Source organism: Abramis brama, assembly GCF_963993115.1.
Source record: "Abramis brama genome assembly, chromosome: 2".
Classification (NCBI taxonomy): Eukaryota; Metazoa; Chordata; class Actinopteri; order Cypriniformes; family Leuciscidae; genus Abramis; species Abramis brama.
This window is the reverse complement of record NC_139964.1, coordinates 28,522,742-28,543,227: the sequence shown is the minus strand read 5'-3', so window position 1 is coordinate 28,543,227 and position 20,486 is coordinate 28,522,742. Positions and strand designations below refer to the sequence as shown.

Below are 20,486 nucleotides of genomic sequence, written 5' to 3'. Positions count from 1 at the left end.
GCGTTCCCTGCTTAATGCATGTGCCAGAAAGACTCATTGTGTTCTCTGACTAACAAATTACCCAGTAGTTATTTTTGGAGCGTGGGTGTAATTGAAAGAAAATTACTGATGGAAGGGATACAATTACAGATTGAACTATCTTCTGAAAAATATTGTGATATAATATTCCTACAATGTTTTTTTTAATTCAAATTCCAATTTTTCTTTCAGTTCAAATGGTCTAATTAACATTATACCATGCTAACATTACAAAACCTGTTTTTTGATATTTTGAATGCAAAGCAAAACTCAAATAAGAATAGACAAAACACCAATAATAAACAATTCTGTACTTTATTTAACGAACACCTAAACATCATCTTGCTGTAAACAGGACAAAGCAAAGAAAAAAGGAAGAAAGAATTGTGTTAGTGACTTTACTTTTCATCTTCAATTGCATAAAAAAAAACTCCTCATTTATAAGTCGCTTTGGATAAAAGCATCTGCTAAATGAATAAATGTAAAATGTAATGTAAATGCATAAGGTAAAATAATTACTTTCTGGTAGACGAATGTTTCTTCTTTTTTCATTCTTTTTGCAATCGCTCTGTCAAATTCCTCGACTTCACTAAAATTAAAGATGAATGCCATTGTCAAAAATATTGTGTAATAATAAATATATATATATATTTTTTTTGCAAATGCAAATTACAAGCATACCTAGGGTGATAAGTAGGGCCACGGAGGAACACCTCCTCAGCCTCCTGCCAGGATAATGCCTGCATCTCACATAGGCCATGAATGATGGCCTGTCCATTAAAATAAATAAATTAATATATAAAACATTTCAGTCAATACAAATTAAAAGAAGGAACCCAAACAAAAGGCCAAATGACACATTCTAGCTCACATGTTAATACCATAGACTGGTTAATACATAGTGAAGGCATTGTAAATTTGATAGGCAATTGTATGAGTTGTAAATGGCTGGCAACAACTTCATATCACAGTTAAATTAATATTGATTAATTTTAATACTTACGTTTTATAAGAACTAATTTAAGTAGTCTACATAAATTATATAAAGTAAAATAATTACTCCGGCATTAATTAATTCAATTTATAGTTTTAGGAGAAAAGGTCCGGTAATTAAAAAAAGGTCAAAGGGTAAATCTGATTAAATAATTAATGATGACATTCTTTGATATTAACACACTTAATGTATTTAATTGGTCTACTTTAATGTCAACTAATTTTAATACAATTTTTACAATGGCTTGTCTACAAAAAGTCCAAGGTTAAAGGCTAACGTTAGCTATCAAAATATTTTCGGGGAAAAAAGGTGAAAAAACATACATTAACGGCTCAAATTTTGTTACAAACTATCTTTACAAATATTAAATGGACTATTCATATGTTGGTGTATCGATCTATAAAGTAGTTTGATTAAAAAAGAAATCGAATGAGTATGATTCGCTAAATAAAATTGACGATACTTACGTTTCTGCTTAAGTTCTTCAAATGTTTATCCGATTGATAGGAGGCGCTGTCTCGAAAAACGAGGGGTCTGAGAATGCGGGACTGTAGATGCAGGCTCCGAGTCTGCAGCTTCCTATGGCAGCTTCATACTACTCGCAGTTTTACGCCCCAGGCAGTTTTACGCCCCTGCTGTTCCTGATGCGTCCAGTAGGGGGAGACTGTACAGCGACACGAATTGAGGTATATTAAATAATCTGCTAAAGTTATTGTTGTTTAGCAATGATGCAACATTTATTATTTATAAACGATTAGCTTGATAGAGCTAGGTAGATATCAATTCATTTCTATATATCAATGGATGGGTCTGTAGTTTATTTCGAGAGACAAAAAGTTATGGACGCTCAGGTTGATGTTCTGTCTGGCTTAAATTTAGCTAATCACGTGTAGGTTTAGCTGCCCCTCGTCTTTTCTACTCAATTTCAAAATTAATTTTTATTTTGAATTTTCTTTTGTTGCCTGTCTTTATCTTGCGTGAGATGGCCTCTTCTGGTAAGACTGTTTACTCCTTTCTGGTTTGAGTTGTTTCTTATAAATGAGATTATCTAACTATCTAATTTATATCTAAATATACATTTTTCTTAAAATAGCTTACTGATCTGGACTAAAATGTAGGTTGTGTGCACTTAATGTGGGATTTATCATACTCTGTCTTTACCAAGTTCTATTTAACTTGCATCCCATAAAGGTGTGTGTTTGCTTTAGCTACTTAAGGAAATATCTCTCTCTCTCTCTCTCTCTCTCTCTCTCTCTCTCTCTCTCTCTCTCTCTCTCTCTCTCTCTCTCTCTCTAAACTTGTATAAACTATAAAACACCCATCTCTCTTTTTTAACTGCATTCCAAACCAGTAGCTTCTCTAGTAAATAAATTACTTACAGAGACATACATGGACATGTTTTTAATGTCATTTTCAATTTTCTCTGCACAGTCCATCATCACTGGCCAAAAGAAATCAAAGTGTCTTGACACTTTTTCCAAAAGTGTTCCACCAACAAGTGCCTGTGCCGTTGTACTTTGAAGATCAGGAGCAAATTGATTGCAATCCACACTCACCTGACATAAATTCTGGACAGCACACCCCCACACACTGTGACAAGATCAAATTCACCATGGATGTCCTTTTTACATTTTTTAAATGTTTAATTTTATTTTATTTTATGAAATACCCACAGATATGTGGTCTGTGACTCTTATAGGGGGTCTACAGTGATTCTGCAGGCTCTCCAATAAGTCTTATAGTTTATCTCAGTTGCTTTGGTGCATTTCTCAGATCACACCTGAAATCACATCATCTTGTCACTTGTGCACATCATAAAAGCAATTTCTAATTTTTTTATACAAATTGCAAATGCTTCGGTACATTCATGCAATTGATAATGTACAACTCTCTGCTGTTTCCTACATTATCAACTCTTTATGTCATGTTGATCAAAATGTAGGCCTATTATACTATTTCTCTGTTGAATTGTCATACTCCTCAAAACATCTAGGCATTAGTTCCTTGCATAAGTCATTAAATGCAAAATGGTTGACTAGTTGTCAAATTGTTAAGCATGTTTTCAATACATTTCTATTACATTTTTTTTTTGTAAATGTGTCCTGAATTGATGAATTGCGGAGGTGTATTTAGAATTCCACTAATGAAGGAAATAATGAATTGATCAATTAGGAAGCAGCAAGGGAATTCATAATCAATTGCATGAATTTACCAAAGCATTGGCAATTTGTTCAAAAGTAGTTATGAGAATTTCAGTAGTGATCTGAGAAATGTACCAAAGCAACTGTGATAAAAAATTAAGGATTCAGGAATTTTATACAAAATGTAACAGTGAGTCCTGCTGCTTGTGAATTTGACAAGATCAAATTCACTATGGATGTCCTTTGTACAATTTTTTTAATGTTTATTTATTTTTTATTTTTATCAGTGAGCAGAAGCACTTTGACAGGAGGATAGAAAAACAGTTAAAGAAGATTGGCAAGCCATAGGGGAGTCATCTACAGGAGTCATCATAATTCATAAATGGTGTTGATAAATAATGTTTTTGTGAACAACAATATTGTCTCTTTCTTCTTAATGGCCCTTGGAATTTTAGAAAAGGGTTAAATTGTGTTTGTCTTCATAAAATGCTATGTAGGACACTGTTTTGTAGCTGTATGATGTACAGCAGATATTTAATCGAGGATCCATATGATTACACGGTGCTGTATGTCTAATGGGCTAAATATGGTTAATATCTAAATGTGACTTTATATAAATTCACAACAACATATTTCACTCAGTATCACTCAGTCTCCTGTATATAAAAACATACAGTGAATATTCTATATTCAATATTCAATGAACTATTCTATAGTAGGTCATATATAACTATTCTACAGTAGGTCATATATCATTACTTGTCATCTGATCCAACTATGTGTATTATTAATTTTTTAATTCACAAAAACAAATAGTCTTCTGTAGGGTGAGTGTAAAGAGTGAAGCCTAACTGAATATCTACAGATATTTTAATCCATAGTGCAGATCTACGCTGTAACGTTTATATTTAAATGAACAAAAAACACAAAATTGGGCAAAGTCTATGAACGGGACGGTTATTAATGTGTAAGTTTTGAGCGTTTAATGGTGTTATTTCGCAGTATATCCCCCTACTGGACGCATAAGGAACAGCAGGGGCGTAAAACTGCCTGGGGCGTAAAACTGCTTGGGGCGTAGATCTACCGGCTCCAGGTCTGCAGCCTCCCCATATAGGATCAAACAGACAGATAGATGAATAGATCAGGTAAAATGCCTAAGAAATACTAGTATTCTGACCGCATAAGATGCCTTAGAATAATAGCTGCTCTGATAGTTCCCTTTAGTTCAAATGGACATAATTTCATTTGGTTTCACAATTAGTAGCCTACAAATGTGCATGTAAATTTTAATTCTAAACAAGTGAGTTGAAAAGTGTTACCATTTGTCCCTGTAACAACCATACATTTCCACTAGATGGCAGCGTGACCATAAACCTATGACATACTCAAAGATGTTGACAACATGGGCCATATGTGCTTTTCAGAGGGAATTTGAGGAGATTATGTACTCAAACAGACTTTTTTTTTCTATTAATGAAAACTATAAAACATCTTGGCTACCTCGTCATTAGCTCTTCAGGACAGTAGGCTAATAAAGTTCATTTACTTGAGGACTGCTAGTATACTTTTTGAGTTGGCTATCTATACTTTACTTGAGTATTATTTTTTTCTGGAAACCTTTTACTTTAACTTCACATTTGAAAGACAAATATCGTACTTTTTAGTCCACTACATTTCTGTAAAGATCCTTGAGTACAAAGTAGTAACGTCAGTCGGGGTGATTTTGGTTGGAAATGAAAGTCGGGTTGACGTCATTACCTGACTGATGTTGGGTTCTGACGTCAACTCGATTTTCATTTTCAACCACAATACAACGTCTGTCCAACGTTGGAGTTTAATGTCATTCTGACGTTGGATTCTACATCAATCTCATCAACGTTGGTTTTGGACTTCTAAATGCGAATTTTGTTATTTAGCACACTAGCTTATAGATAACAGTAGTCTAAGGCTAACATATTCATACTAAAAGCCAAAAAACTTTACATAGGGGACTATTTGAGGGAACAGCCATTTGGGTGTCTGAAACCATTGTGGATGTTATTGAGTGCACTTATTCAATCTCATATTCACTGGAACTGTGTTCTAGAAATAAATTTGATATTGATATAAGGGTAGGTAGGCAGGCATAGATTCAGAGGCATAAGATACTGTATTACATACAACAATGCAACAATAATAATGCATTGACATTTACTTTTTATTTTTGATACTTAAGTAGGCAACTTTTAAAAACGAGTACTTCTGTACTTTTACTTATAAGTAAAAATAAGTCTTTACAACTTTTACTTGAAATGGAGTAATATTTGACCAGTAGTAGGCTATCTGTACTTTCACTCAAGTAAGGAAGTTGTGTGTACACTTTGTCCACCTCTTAGTTGCTCATGCATGATATGATATTAACACTGCAATTGTGCTGTTCACCAAAAGGAGGCGCCATTTGCTGTCCTGCAAAACCCAAGTTGCAGCAGGGCCACATATAATGGCATCCCATAATATTAAACAGACATGAAATGTCAGTGAGGTCAGTTGATAACAATGCTGCATACTACCATTTGAAAAGTCATATCCGTGCCATGCATACATCACGGTTATTTAGCATGAGCAGTATTTTCCAGATCTGCCAAGTAAGCGATTAATCATTTATGCTGGATGAGTCGTGGAGTTTCACACCGCTGGGTTTCAACTGCGTACAACTGTGCTCTCGGCAAACATGCACTTATTGGTCAAATAAACATGTGCAGTACAGTTAATTTCTTCAGATGTCAACTGTTTAAATCACTATGGGTTTCTTATACCATCCTGTAACATATGGTTATTATCAGCATAAGACAGGGTAAAATATAAAGTAATCCTGCAGTGGCTTTAAAACAGGTTTGGAACAATGAAAGATTGTTGCTCCACGAATCCAGACTTTACATTAATCTTTAACAGGTACTCGAAAAACTGTTTGACTAATTCTCTGAAACTTTATTCACATGTCCAAAAACAATTTTTAACAACAGACAAAGCTAATGGCACGAGTCATCAGGAATCTAAAGTCACCCATCCAGAAATTCTGCCTAATTTGAACTACATAACCTTGACTGCTATGTGAGGCATGTTTCCAGGCCAGATTAATGTTCCTCTGCCATTCTTCTTCTCTGCAGAGGCCAAGGGTCACAATACAGGGTGTTTTTACACTTCAGTCCTTCATGACCTGAGTGACAGAGAAGCCAGCTGGAATTCACACAGTCTGGCCTTCAACATCTTCTGGTTCAGTTTAGTTGTGAATAATATTACACTGGGGTTGGTAAGAATTTCTTAAATGTTTTTGAACGAAGTCTCTAATGCTCCAAGACTGCAGTTATTTAATCAAAATTATAGTAAACTGTAAAAACAGTAACAATGTGAAATAATTTTACAGTTTAATATAACGCTTTTCTATTTTAATATATAGTCAAATGTAGTTTATTCCTGTGATCAAAGCTGAATTTTCAGCATCATTACTCCAGTCTTCAGTGTCACATGATCATTCAGAAATCATTCTAATATGATGATTTGCTGCTTATTATCAATCTTGAAAACAGTTGTGCTGCTTCATATTTCTGTGGAAACCATGATAAAAAAAAATCTTTGATAATAGAAAGCTCAAAAGGGCAGCATTTATTCAAAATTGAAATCTTTTGTAACATTATAAATGTCTTTACTGTCACTTTTGAGTAATTTAATGCATCCTTACAGATTAAAATGATTGATTTCTTTAAAAAAAAGAAAAGGTAGGCCCTGTATAATATTTGATAAATATTATTATTATAATGGTTAAAAAAACATTCATGAAAAAATAGTGAAAAATTTTCTATTTTGCATTTTTTTTTTATTTAAAGAAACCCCCTTTTCCTTTACAAGTTAATATTGATGCATCAATAACCGTTAACAGTTTGAGAGGTGAGAAGTATAAATATGTAGGGTGAATTGCCCTAATGTGGGACATTTTTTGCACTTCAGACTTCTGTGACATATTGCGATGTGTAACCAAAACATTAAATCCACACCCAATACCATTTTAAAAACCCCAGGATGTATCCTAATCAAATCAAAAGAGAAAATTCAGATAACCCATTCATAAGATAAATTATAGACATATTAGTGCTCTTATTGCAAGTCGTCTGAGAAAATCTGCAGCTTCCTAATGTGGGACAGAACGTTTCCCCAATGTGGGACACTGAAAAATCTATGATAAAAGACCAAAAATCACATTGATACATGTAGAATAGTAAAATCTTTTATTTTAGATTCACTGGAGAGTAGATAGGGACATTCCATGCCCTGGCCAACAGTCTCAGCTGAGGGACCCCACCATCCTCAACAATACTCCTCTATGGCTCTTTTCATCCTGTCCTGCCTCCACTGATTAAGTTTCTTTCTCTTATCCTTTCCCTGTTTCTGCCTCTCTTTCTGTGACAATCTGTCCCTGTCTTTCTCACCTTTGCCATTGTGATCTAAAATACATTTCATTGAATTAATCAGATGCATAAAATAAAGTGGAATTGCTTTATTGGTTTTCTACTGCATTTTTAAATTCAGAGCTATTTTTCATTTTAAGTCAACTATACCTTTTACACATACATGGCACATACATGACACACACACACACACACACACACACACACACACACACACACACACACAGAGAGAGAGAGAGACACACACATATGTAGGCATGCACATGCACACATACACACAAAAAAAGAGCCTTCAAACCGCCCTTCAAGAATAAAAAATTCACATTACTGTAGAAATCTGCATTAACAGTATTGTAATATTGCATTACAAGACTAAAACCATGTAAATAACCATGTTTGTCCCTCAAACCATGACCCACCACACATTTTTGACTCATTGAAGTACTGTCCCACATTAGGCTGATCATGCTGTCCCAGATTTGGAAACCACATTTCCTAATGTGGGACACTAAGAAATTTGTTAAAAATATAAAATATATAGTTTATACACACAAAGTTAGACTATTTTTTGATGGACAAACATTTCATAAGCATATTAGGCTAAAAAGTACCAGGATTGCATTGTTTAAAATGTATTTAACTCCTTAATATCAAACTTGTTAAAACTCTATGTCAATGGCCTTCGGATGGTCTTCACACAAGGTGCCTCCTGTTTGATGATTGCTCCACCCTCAAATATGATTGGACATTTGATAGGTCATGTGATTTTGATCACATGACACCACAGCTTTGTCTAACCCATAGTTTCACTGTCATTCATGTATTTATGGGGGACCTACAAACACTAGACCTTAGGTGTCCCACATTAGGCAGTGTCCCACATTAGGGCAGTTCACCCTACATGATTTTTTAAATTATTTTATAGTCTCGAGATCCAACGGAAGCAAGAACATCTGACTGCCTGTACAAAAAAAAAAAAAAAAAAAAAAAAAAAGAATCACACGATATAAGTGTCACTAGAAATATTTCTTTTCCACTGTATGATTTTTCTTTGGTTTACTCCGTTTTGGACCTTTTGGACCATATACTATGTGTGTTGTCATCATCTTTACACAGGCTGCTCCTTCAGGGAAGCTCATTCAGAATGAATTAGTTTGCATTTGGCAATCATTACATTCAGAGTACAGTGAGCCGTGTCGTAATGTGGGACATGTGACCCTGTTCAATACTTATTGTCCGCACAGTTCAATGAACGTCTTTCCTTTCAGCATGTTTTCAATTATTCTGTCTCACGGAGGCATTTCATGAAATTATACATTTAAAAAAAAAAAATTCGTGTTGTACCAATTTCATAAAGACGATTCCAGTAACAATAAGGGCACTGTATTCATCTGAAAATGCTCAAGGAGCCAAAAGCTGATTTCATACCAACTGGCTCAGGCTCGCTCTCATAGACAGAAATGAAGGACCATAAATGGCCAGATGTGCTTATTACTGATAAATAAATCACTGTCGTATAAGATCTCCCTCACAGGCTGAGCCTCCCAAATTCCAACCACTAAGTATAAAGCTCTGAATATCATCATTTGAGTTTGAAATAGAGGATACAGATCAGATATATCTCCACTATGGCGAAGGATACACTCTTCGAAAAATTCTGTTTAGAACCCTAGGGTTCCAGACTCCATTTTAAAGAACGCTTTATGCCAAAAGAAAAGTTATATATAGGCCTGTATGAAGCACCAGACAAAACCCTTTAAGCTTCTACATAGTTCTAATTTTTTTTAAGAGTGTATATTTTATGTCGCTTTGAGTCTTACCCTGCCATCCCTCAGACCTCACATAAAACCCGTCAATATATTACCTGTTCCTTCAGCTCCGAATTGATCCCATACTCCATCTCTTCTCATCTATGCCGGAGTTATGCATCTATTCTGGCCAGCCGTGGTGAAAACGACACTAAACCCCTGACAGTACAGTTTCATTGATTTCTGTACTGAGACGTTCTGCAAGCGTTCTGGGTATTAAGTGGCCGACTGACTATAAATGTGTGCCGCAGAATGTATTGCATCATAACAGTTTATCTTCATGTATATGTATTGAGGTACTTGGATTCAGATTTAATGTGACAGATCTGATAGATGAACGTTGCATTTGTCTTGTTGGTAATAAGACGTGTTTGAGATGGATCGATGGGCTAAAATCCTGATTCTGATTTTGAAATGAGATAGGCTATTATATGATTATTTAGGCTAGGATGGATTTATCAAGGGCCATATATTGGCCATCTATTGTAGGCCTATGTCTTATTTTTTTTTTCTTATTTCTTGACTTTATGTCAATAATGCAATTTTTTTCCCTTCAACTTAATTCATATTGACTCCAAATTTTAGTCAGATTGTTTCTGAAATGAAACAGGTGAAAATTTGTTATAACAAAACATTCGCAGTGTAACACATCAGAAAACATGATGAGAAGGCCATAATAGGCTACATGACAGTATCTAGATTAATTGGATAAGGCTATATTTAGATGTTGACAAGTTGTTGTTGTTGTTGTTGCTGTTGTTGATTCTACACCAAAATAAATTACCCGATAAAGCCTCAAAAAAAATTCAAAATTCAAAATAAGAAGTTATTTTTAATTTTTGAGCTTTTGCATACTGAAACTTTGTCTACATCATTGCTATTATTTGGACAGTACCACGGAAATGTGATTATGGCGCCACCTTCAGGCTTCAAAACATAGGCTATAAATAATTAAAGGGGCTATATATGTAAGAATTTTCATGTATTAATCACTTTTTCATTGCCAATGTGTGTACAGCTTGTAACGAAAATTAAAAAACGAACCTTCTCCGACTTCCTAGGTTGTCTATGAAAGCCAGACTGATTTTATGTGAAGAATTTGGGACGATTTTGCCGGGAAAATCAAAAGGATGAGACGTTTATGATCCCAAGAGCCTCTCTTCCGTTATATGACTCATGAAACGAATCCAGTATGTTCAGGATAATGAAGAAACAGCCATTCTGTACTGTAATGTCAATGAAAGGCCAAAGAAAGGGGATTGATGATTCAAACTAGTCTCACAAATAGCCATCGATATGGCTAGTCTATAATCTCAAACACTTTATAACCAAACTATCATTACAGTCTAATTTTAATGAGCTCATCTGTCGACATGATAACGTTGAATCACAGAGCTGGTGCAAACATTTCCACATCCTTTCTCACAGCTGTCATTTTTGTTGTGTTTATTTTGTTATTCATAACCGTCGCTCTAAACAGCATCTGGATGTTCACTAGCATATTACTGCAAAGGTATTTCCAAATTATTTTTACTTTTTAGCGAAAAAGATCTTCGCCTTGTTCATAGGGGGCATAGAATAACATTCATTCTCTTGAACGATAGGCTATGTGCACTAATACGAGCACGAGCAACAAGTTTCTGGTTGCAGTTCACTTAACGGCCACCGGCTGTTGTCGCTAATAACCAGGGTTTCTGAATTCTACAGTCTTTAATTTCTTTTCTAAAATCACCACTAACATCCTGTGTGTTATTTTTCAGTTATTTATCTACTATTGTATTGTGTATTAATATTTTGAAAATTGAAGTTTTCGTTTTATTTGTAGCTCTCTTTTTTTGCATTTCAGTTCCACTTTTTGTAGCCTACTTATCTAGCTTACACTTGAAACTCTGTGTAGGCTACTGCTAATTGTTGGCTCTTATGATAAAAACACTTGTAATGTTCCTCATTTGTAATTCGCTTAGGTTAAAAGTGTCTGCTGAATTTATAACTGTAAATGTTTTCAAATTTGGGTTCTTGTAGTAGTAGAAGTTGTGAAATGGACCATTAATACAACTGAAGGAAAGATGCATTTTGAATGTGAGTCTTTTACACACCCGAGGGAGGGAGTCTGAATGGGACTATCCTGTTACCTTTTCTTGATCAGAATAAAGCAGGTGGGTTTACACACACACACACACACACACACACACAGAGAGAGAGAGAGAGAAACACACACATTCACGAGGCATATCCCTACCATACAACACCTGGCTGAGGTGAGTTAAGAATTCACTTTACTGCAGAGGAGGGAAGTCAAATGCTAATCAGGTTTTGTTCGAAGCGGTCGAGTTTCTGAGCCAGAGAGCATTTAAAGTAACACTCCATTGTGCTTCAAGCCAAAACTCTCCGATCTATTACTTATGTTTCCTCTACATAGTCATTATCTGCTCTGTGATGTTTATGAGCACCGAAACACGTCACTAAAAGCCAGCATGTCTCATTTTCCGGCTCACCTCGTTTTTATGTCCAGTTCTCGATATATGTGAATCGTTTCTCAAAACCCATCTTTACTGCTGCCAACCTCAAACAAAACTTTGAAAATCTTTCAAACGCTAAATTATTTATCTGGTGAACCTTTTGCCAACATTTTGTTTCCTGAAGTTCTGATATAAATGTGCACCCTGTAATCAAGATTCTTTAATGTTCCAGAAAGTATACCTTTAACATCCATGGAATCTTTCCATCCCATAAAAGGTAATTTATAGTGGAAAAAGGTTATTTTAGATGATTAAAATGTTCTTCACACTAAAAAAATATGGTTCTTTATACTGAATCAGACTAATATAGTAATGACTTAAAGGATAACATAGTAATGACATATAATATAGCATAGTAATAACATAACATAGTAATAGTAATAAGATAACATAGTAATAAGATAACATAGTAATAACATACTAATATAGTAATGACTTAAAGGCGAAAGTTACCCTTTAAGTGCGAGTATGATGCAAACAGCTTCAACATCTGAAAACAGGCTTCGGAATGAAAAGAGAGGATGGAAAACTCAAGCTTTGGCTCTGATCATGTCCATCATGTCATATGAGATGAGTCATTGCATTACTCTATTTTACACATTCATAAGCTGCCTGAAACACTTCCACACAGTTGTGTGTGTGTGTGTGTGTGTGTGTGTGTGTAATAACACCCAGAGTGAAAATATGTGAATTTGGACGCCAAATGTTGTTGAAGATTGATGCTGAAATGTTATGTACCAAATGTCAGATCTACTTGAAATCTAGTCGAACAGTTTCAGAGATGTATTTCCAACCATTTAAAAGTTTAGGCTGCAATATTTAAAAAATATTTTTTACCCTCCTAATGCATTAAAAACTGTATACACCTTTTGCTTTCCATGGTCTGTTTGGAACCGATGAAACGTAAGCTCAATATAACTCAATATTTTTCAACTAAAACCATATCGTATCTAATCAATAACTTCTCATTAATGAGTGAATGTACAAAAGTTTTGAATGTTCTGTTTTCACCACGCTATTACTTCATTTACCCCTTTTTATTAAAAAAAAATAATAAAAAAATCTCTATATATATTCGAAATATCTTTGTTTTTCAAGAATTCCAGCAAAAAACTGTGTGATGCAAGAAAGGATATTTTATCATTTTTACAAAAAATGTAGTTCAATATCATTAGATGTAATATATATGAATTTTAATATTTCAAAATGTATGAAACCTTCAAATTATTTTTCTAACAAAACAACATCAATATTACTCTGAAATGTTTTCAAACAAAATATATTAATTTTACCTGCATAGACTTTCATATGAAAAACGATGACGATAAACAGTTTGAATCTCCTATTCATGGTGCAATAGTTCATCAATAGGTGGCAGCAAAGTGAAATGTGGACTTTTTTTCCTTTCCTTTTCCAAATTTAGACTATTTGGTCTATTAACTTTTGCTCTTCAAACACATTAAGATATTAATTTGTTTGTCATTTTATTTTAATTTCAGAATCATAATGTGTTCATGCGCGGTCATGTTTATAAACAAAATGCAGTCCCAGTGGGAAGGAAAAAAATATGTGAGTTTAGGAAAGAGGCTAAATAAATTTTGCAGAAGACAAATTTGAGACAAATCGATAACTTATTGAAGTAAAAAAACTAATAACAGCAAAACCTCAAGTGTAAAGCCACAGTTCACTTATGGGGCAAAATGGACCGACCGAGTTTAAATGGTTATTTTCATAAAAAAAAATTTGTGTCCATTTTTTATATTTTTTATATGGATTTAAAAAAGCACCTTTTCCGGGTCAAGACAGACCTGAATACAATTGGAGGGTTAAATAAGTTTGCAGTTCTGCATTTATTTGATCAAATACACAGTAAAAACAGTAATATTGTGAAATACTATTACAATTTAAAATATATGTCTTCTATTTGAATATATTGCCAAATGTAGTTTATTCCTGTGATCAAAGCTGAATTTTCAGCATCATTACTCCAGTCTTCAGTGTCACATGATCCTTCAGTACTCACTCTAATATGATGATTTGATGCTCAAGAAACATTTCTGATTATTATCAATGTTGGAAAATGTTGTGCTGCTTAATAATTGTTTGGAAACTGTGACACATTTCTTTATTCTTATTTGAAATAGAAATATTTTGTAACATTATAAATGTCTTTACTGTTCCTTTTGATCCGTTTAATGCAACCTTACTAAATAAAAGTATTCATTTCCTTAAAAAAAGAACTTTTAATTTCCTTAAAGACACAGAACATTGTAGCCGGTTCTTGTGCTGCTGTATCAGGGGCAGGTGTAGGTGTCGTGTGTGTAAGGTGAGGGGTGTAGAGCGAAGGATGTGGGGTACGAGGGGTTAACGGACACACAGATAAGATACAGCTGGCCAGCGAGAGGAACCACTGTTTAATTCAGGAAAAACACACACGGAGTGACCACAGAACAGGGAATTGAGCGTCTTTAGGGAACTGAACTACTCACGCATGACCACAGAAACCTCTGACGCACACATTGTCCCGGGCCTGCTTGCTCTTTAATGAATCCGAGTAGTCTCCTGTTATCAGCCAAACCATGGCTTTCAGGCCAAAAAGGGCTTTTGATATAAGGTCAGAGGTCATGGAAAGCATCCAGAAGCTTCTCCACCCCTGGTTTTGGGTCACTTCACACCAACAGTGGCTTTGCCACAGAATCACCGAACAGCGTGTCTGGCTGGAGTCTCTATTGGCGTCCACTTGTATGGGTTCAGTTTAATCTCTTTCCCGTCATCGTTCACTTGGTAATGGAAAGTCATGTGCAGCGTAGTTGTCTCATGTAGCCAGACTTAATGCAAGGCTGCGTTATATTGATCAGTAGAGACAGTAATGACATTTATCATATTACAAAACGTTTATATTTTAAATAAATGCTGTTCTTTTGAACTTTCTATTGGAAAATGCATCCTGGTGGTTTCAACAAAATGTTTAAGCAGCACAAGAATAAATTGCATTAAAAAATATATTAAAATAGAAAACAGTTATTTTAAATGATAATATTTCACAATATCAATTTACTGTATCTTTGATTAAAGGTATATTTTGGACCTCTATCGTGTTAGGCAACAGGCCTCAAGGAGCCAAATAAGCACCACCCAGTGTGTTTCACTACGAAACATCCATGAGGCTCTCTTAAAGCAGAACGCAAACAAAAAATAAGCTTAATGCTAAAATATAATGCAAGACCGTGGCCTTTTCAATGACAGAAACGGATGTTGGGTTGTTCTTGTGATCAGGTTTTTATAATTACAGTGGTATGGCATGTGTTTACTAACCCATCAGAACTTCTTTTGTTTTGTTTATAGACATTACTCATTTTTCAATGGAAACCTTATAAAAATGTACAGTGAGCGAAACAATCTGACCTTTGTTTGATGTTTGTTTGAATGTGGAGTCCAACACATGCCCAAATATGAAGAGACGGCATGAAATGGAACCGTTCTGGATCATCAAAAGTTCCAAATTCTATTCCAGACGGCAGTTCTGGTCCACACTATACTGGGAGTTCTGCTGATTTGATCATAGCGTATAGCTGGGAGCTTTATTAGGTGTTGGGAAGGGAGACCAACCCTCCTACTAGATCTTGGAAACAATTTGTGCTTTTGTCAGAAACAGCTACTTCAGATCTGTTATGGTGCCAGATCCACCAAACAGCTAAAGCATATGGGTCGTTTGGTTATGAAAGGTATTTGGGAAAATACTGCAGATGGTAGTGTTTTATTCCTTTTAAATAACTTCAAGTCAATATGAAATCAAACTTGATTTTCTGAGCTTTTTGTGCGTTCTTTCGGCCACATTATTCCGAACCTAAAACATTTGTTGAATTTTTTTAGTAAAATATTTTCAGTCTCTTTATCAGTAGCTCACGTTTCAAGATCTAATCGATTTCTGATTAATAAATTCAAGTCTCACCCTACAATGTTTTGTACTTCACATTTAAATACTTCAGATTATATTGATTTTAAGGGGTGAATCATAACACATATGAGTCATTTATTATTACCAGGGTTATTATCATTAACTAAAATTACGAATAAAACTAAAACCGTAAAAAAAAATTATACTTGAAACAAAATAAACATTTTATAAAATAAAATATAAAACTTATTTTATTTCATAATATTTCTTACTAGTTTAATTTGAAGTATTAAAATAGCTAAAACTATATAAATTAAAACTAATAAATAAATATTTGTGCTGTCAAAATGATTCACCAGGATCAGTCGCATCTAACATAAAAGTTTGTGAATATATATATGTGTGTGTGTGTGTGTGTGTGTGTGTATGGATGTATACACACACACACACACACACACACACACACACACACACACACACACACACACACACACACACATATATATTATATATTTAAAATAGTGCTGTCAAATTGATTAATTGTGATGAATAGCATCTAACATAAAAGTTTGTGTTTATATAATATATGTGTGTCACATATATACTGTATACACACACACACACACACACACACACACACACACACACACACACACACACACACATATATTAAATAAACACAAACTTTTGTTAGATGTGATTAATCAAGATTAATCGATTTAACAGCACTAATAAAAATGTATTAAAAAACTTCACTGTAAAAATATTTTTTGGATTTTAGTAAACTATACATAATATACTGTTTATCCAATTGATGTGTTCAGTGTATTTAAACTGAGTTAAAACACACACACACACACACACACACACACACACACACACACACACACACATATATACATACACACACACACATATTAAATAAACACAAACTTTTGTTAGATGTGATTAATCAAGATTAATCGATTTAACAGCACTAATAAAAATGTATTAAAAAACTTCACTGTAAAAATATTTTTTGGATTTTAGTAAACTATACATATACAATATACTGTGTTTATCCAATTGATTTGTTCAATGTATTTAAATTGAGTTAAAAAAAAAGTTTTGGGAGTAAGTAAAAAGAAAAAAGCCCATGCAAAAAAGAAAAAATATATAATGAGTTGAGTTTTTAAAAAAAATTTTTTACAGTGTATAAAGACAGAAAAAAAAAAAACACTGAATTATTAAAACTATAACTAAAATTAAAGTGAATAAAGAAAATAAAAACAAAATCTAATTCTAAATATTAACAAACTATAATAGCATATTAGTGATACTAAAACAACACAGAATAATACAGAAATCATATTAAAGCTATTAGTTATTCTTGAACATTTATTGTTGATGTGTACATTTATGTGTAATGATAAGAGCAATGAAGTGGTCTTGAATTGAGTTATCATGGTCATGTGAGCAGCAGTGAGAGAGATTATAATGTGAACATAGAGAAGATGAATCTCTGCTGATGGCCACGGCTAATGAGAGGGGTCAGAGGTCAACAGTAGGACCGTTCTCAGACTAGCAGGTCCTTGTGCTGATCTATGGCCTGCTTCAACTGGACAAACTCAAGCCTATTCATCATTACAGCAGAAATCCAAGATCTCGGAAGATTCGGATATTATTTTGAAATCTGCACCTAACAGGATATTCAGAACATTCTAGCATCACGTCAGCAAATTTTGCACAGACAAACAACTCAAGTTCAGTTGCAGATGTTATTGTGTTTCTGTATTTTTAAGTTGTATTTATTTTTAAGATCATATAAAATAAAGTAAAGCAAAGCCATGTTGTGGCTCCTGCACATGTCTAGAACAAGTGATTGTATTTAAATCATGAAACATCTCATCCTCATGTTAAACGTGCTGTCGCATGGCGTCTGTAAATAATCCATCATATATAGTGAACCAACACGAGCCGAGCAGCTGAACGTCACTCTGAGAATAGTGTTAGCAGGACGCGAGTGGAGGCTAGGCATGCACTTTCACCCCTGACCTCAAAGGACACTCTGGGACGGTCACGTGACTATAGTTGACTGAGGTGCTGCTGTGTGTGGGTGGTGCTTTAGCTCAGATGTACATTTCTTTGCATGGCATATCCTTAAAGGAATAGTTCTGCCATTATTTGCTCTCCCTCATGTCGCTACAAACCCGCATGCTGGCATCTCTCTCATGGGACACAAAAGAATTTTTGAAGAATGCACATTCTGCAATGTTCTTACATGTTTATTTATATTTCAACCTCAAAGTATAAGGTTTACATTTATATTAATACACATCTATATTAATAATGTGTTAGGGAAACATTTTTAGGTCATGTAACTGATCACAATTTCTTTACGGTATTTCACCATTTTAAATCACTTTTTGACTTCACTAGTTGCTTTTAAAAGTCTTTCAGAGACAAAATAAAATATTTAAAGTGTGTATATACATGCCTATATATTACTATTTTTACTACTATGTGTGTGTGTGTATATATATATATATATATATATATATATATACACACACACACACACATACATATACTACTACCTATATTATTACTATATATACGATATATATATATACACTAAGTAATGACAAAATTGTATTTTGGCTGTTATTTTAATCAATGTTATTTTAGTATAATTAAGATACTATTAGTAGTAGTATCAACAGTTTGAACTATTTTTATTTTTATTTTTATATTAGTTAAACATTTAGTAATTTTGCTATGTTTTTGTCATTTGTATTATTATTGTTAACATGTCTAAATATAAATTTTTATTATAAATTTATAAATTTATTTATTTATTTATTTATTTATTTATTTCAGTTTTAGTTGTTTTAGTACATCAAGAAAAGCAAAAACAAAACAAAAAATTGAAAATGAGAAATGATTCCTTGGCATACTGAAAAAAATAAAATAAAATTCACTTTATTAACTAGTTTTTTTTTACTTTCATATAAAATATATATAAATCCCTGCACTGTAAATGGATTGTATTTTCTTTCTTTTTATTGTTAATATCGTGCCAAATGAACTAAACAAACTAATCAAAACTGCAGCTTCCTTTTCTTCATTCTCAATAACCTTAAACTGATGGATAGTCTGAACTCTTGTGTGGTTGTCAACAGGAATATCATGAATATCAGTGTGTTAGGTACTTAAGAGTCTCTCTAACACTTGAATGCTGATACTTGACCTTTATTTCAGGGTCACCAGTCGTTCTTTTTAAGCCAAGGAGTTGAAAAGTTTTAATCTGAGGGAGATTTTAGCACTAATCTCACTGTAGTGCAGAGCTCTGACAGCAAGATCTGAACATCAGCCATCACGAAACACAAAGAGAGAGCTGAACACACACACACACACACACACACACACACACACACACACACACACACACACACACACACACACACACACACACACACACACACACACACACACACACACAGAGAGAGAGAGAGAGAGTCTGATGAGATGAAGAGGCCGAAGCGAAGCCTGTTTGCATTTGAATGCAGTCAGTCAGCTGCAGAACAGGATAACATCTCAGCTTTCGCTGATTTGGTTCTGGCCAAAGGGACACAAAGAAGACTTTACAAGAGGGAAGCACTCAAAGACATTCCTCAAATCCATTTCAGTAGAAAGACAGAAGACCGGGCTTATGTTTCAAGACAGAAATAGCAGTTTTATTTTTCTTGGGTGTTGATTCCCGTGCCACTGATTTGAATGATGCTCTTTTTATTCTCCTCTAGCCAACCAAGTGCTCTTTCATCAACTGTATTTACATGTCCAACTTTACAAAGAACAGCATTTCACCTTTCTCAGGAACATCAGAACGTCACTTCAGATCCCAGGATGGTTGTGTCTGTTTAGTCACATTCTCTGAGACCACACATTGACTGCTGTCATCCTGAACTTTTGATAATTTAGCCAATTTTATGAAATGAGTAGATGATCGTTTGCATTTCTTTCAGATTGCTTCTAATAAATAGACACCTCAGGTAACTTCAAACTGATGAAAAGCATGAAAGACCTCTAAGTGCATGTGTTTTCACCTAGAATAAAACAGTAAATATTATTACAGTTAATTCTAACTGTTTTCTAATGTAAAATATGTTAAAATGTAGTTTATTCCTGTGATCAAAGCTGAATTTTCAGCATCATTACTCCAGTCTTCAGTGTCACATGATCCTTCAGAAATCATTCTAATATGATGATTTGATGCTCAAGAAACATTTCTGATTATTATCAGTGTTGAAAACAGTTGTGCTGCTTCATATTTTTGTGGAAATCATGATACATTTTATTTTTCAGGATTCTTTGATGAATAGAAAGTTCAGAAGAACAGCATTTATCTGTATATCTTTTGTAACATTATAGATGTTTCAACTGTCACTTTTGATTAATTTAATGCATACTTGCTGAATAAAAGTATTACTTTCTTTTTCTTCAAAAAATAAAATAAATAAAATCTTACTGACCCCAAACTTTACCAAAACATTTTTCTGTTGCTCGGGGCATGGATAAAAAGATAATGTTAAAGAAATACTAAATAGGGAACTGTGTGTCTTTTCAGTATAGATTAAAATCATGCTTTAGGCTCTCCATGTCTTCATATAAACCCACACGAGCCACG

General features: G+C 34.0%; 1 long non-coding RNA gene across 2 annotated transcripts; it reads right to left on the bottom strand.

Moving 5' to 3' along the window:
- Positions 1-256: 256 nt before the first annotated feature.
- LOC311078278 lies at positions 257-1,551 on the bottom strand. Of its 2 annotated transcripts, XR_014605109.1 has the most exons (4): positions 1,480-1,551; positions 700-788; positions 538-607; positions 320-363 (listed from the first exon to the last, which is right to left on the bottom strand). It is a non-coding gene; the product is annotated as an uncharacterized lncRNA (long non-coding RNA). The 2 variants fall into 2 exon arrangements; XR_014605108.1 differs by having other exon boundaries at positions 257-607.
- Between the last annotated feature and the right edge of the window lie 18,935 nt (positions 1,552-20,486).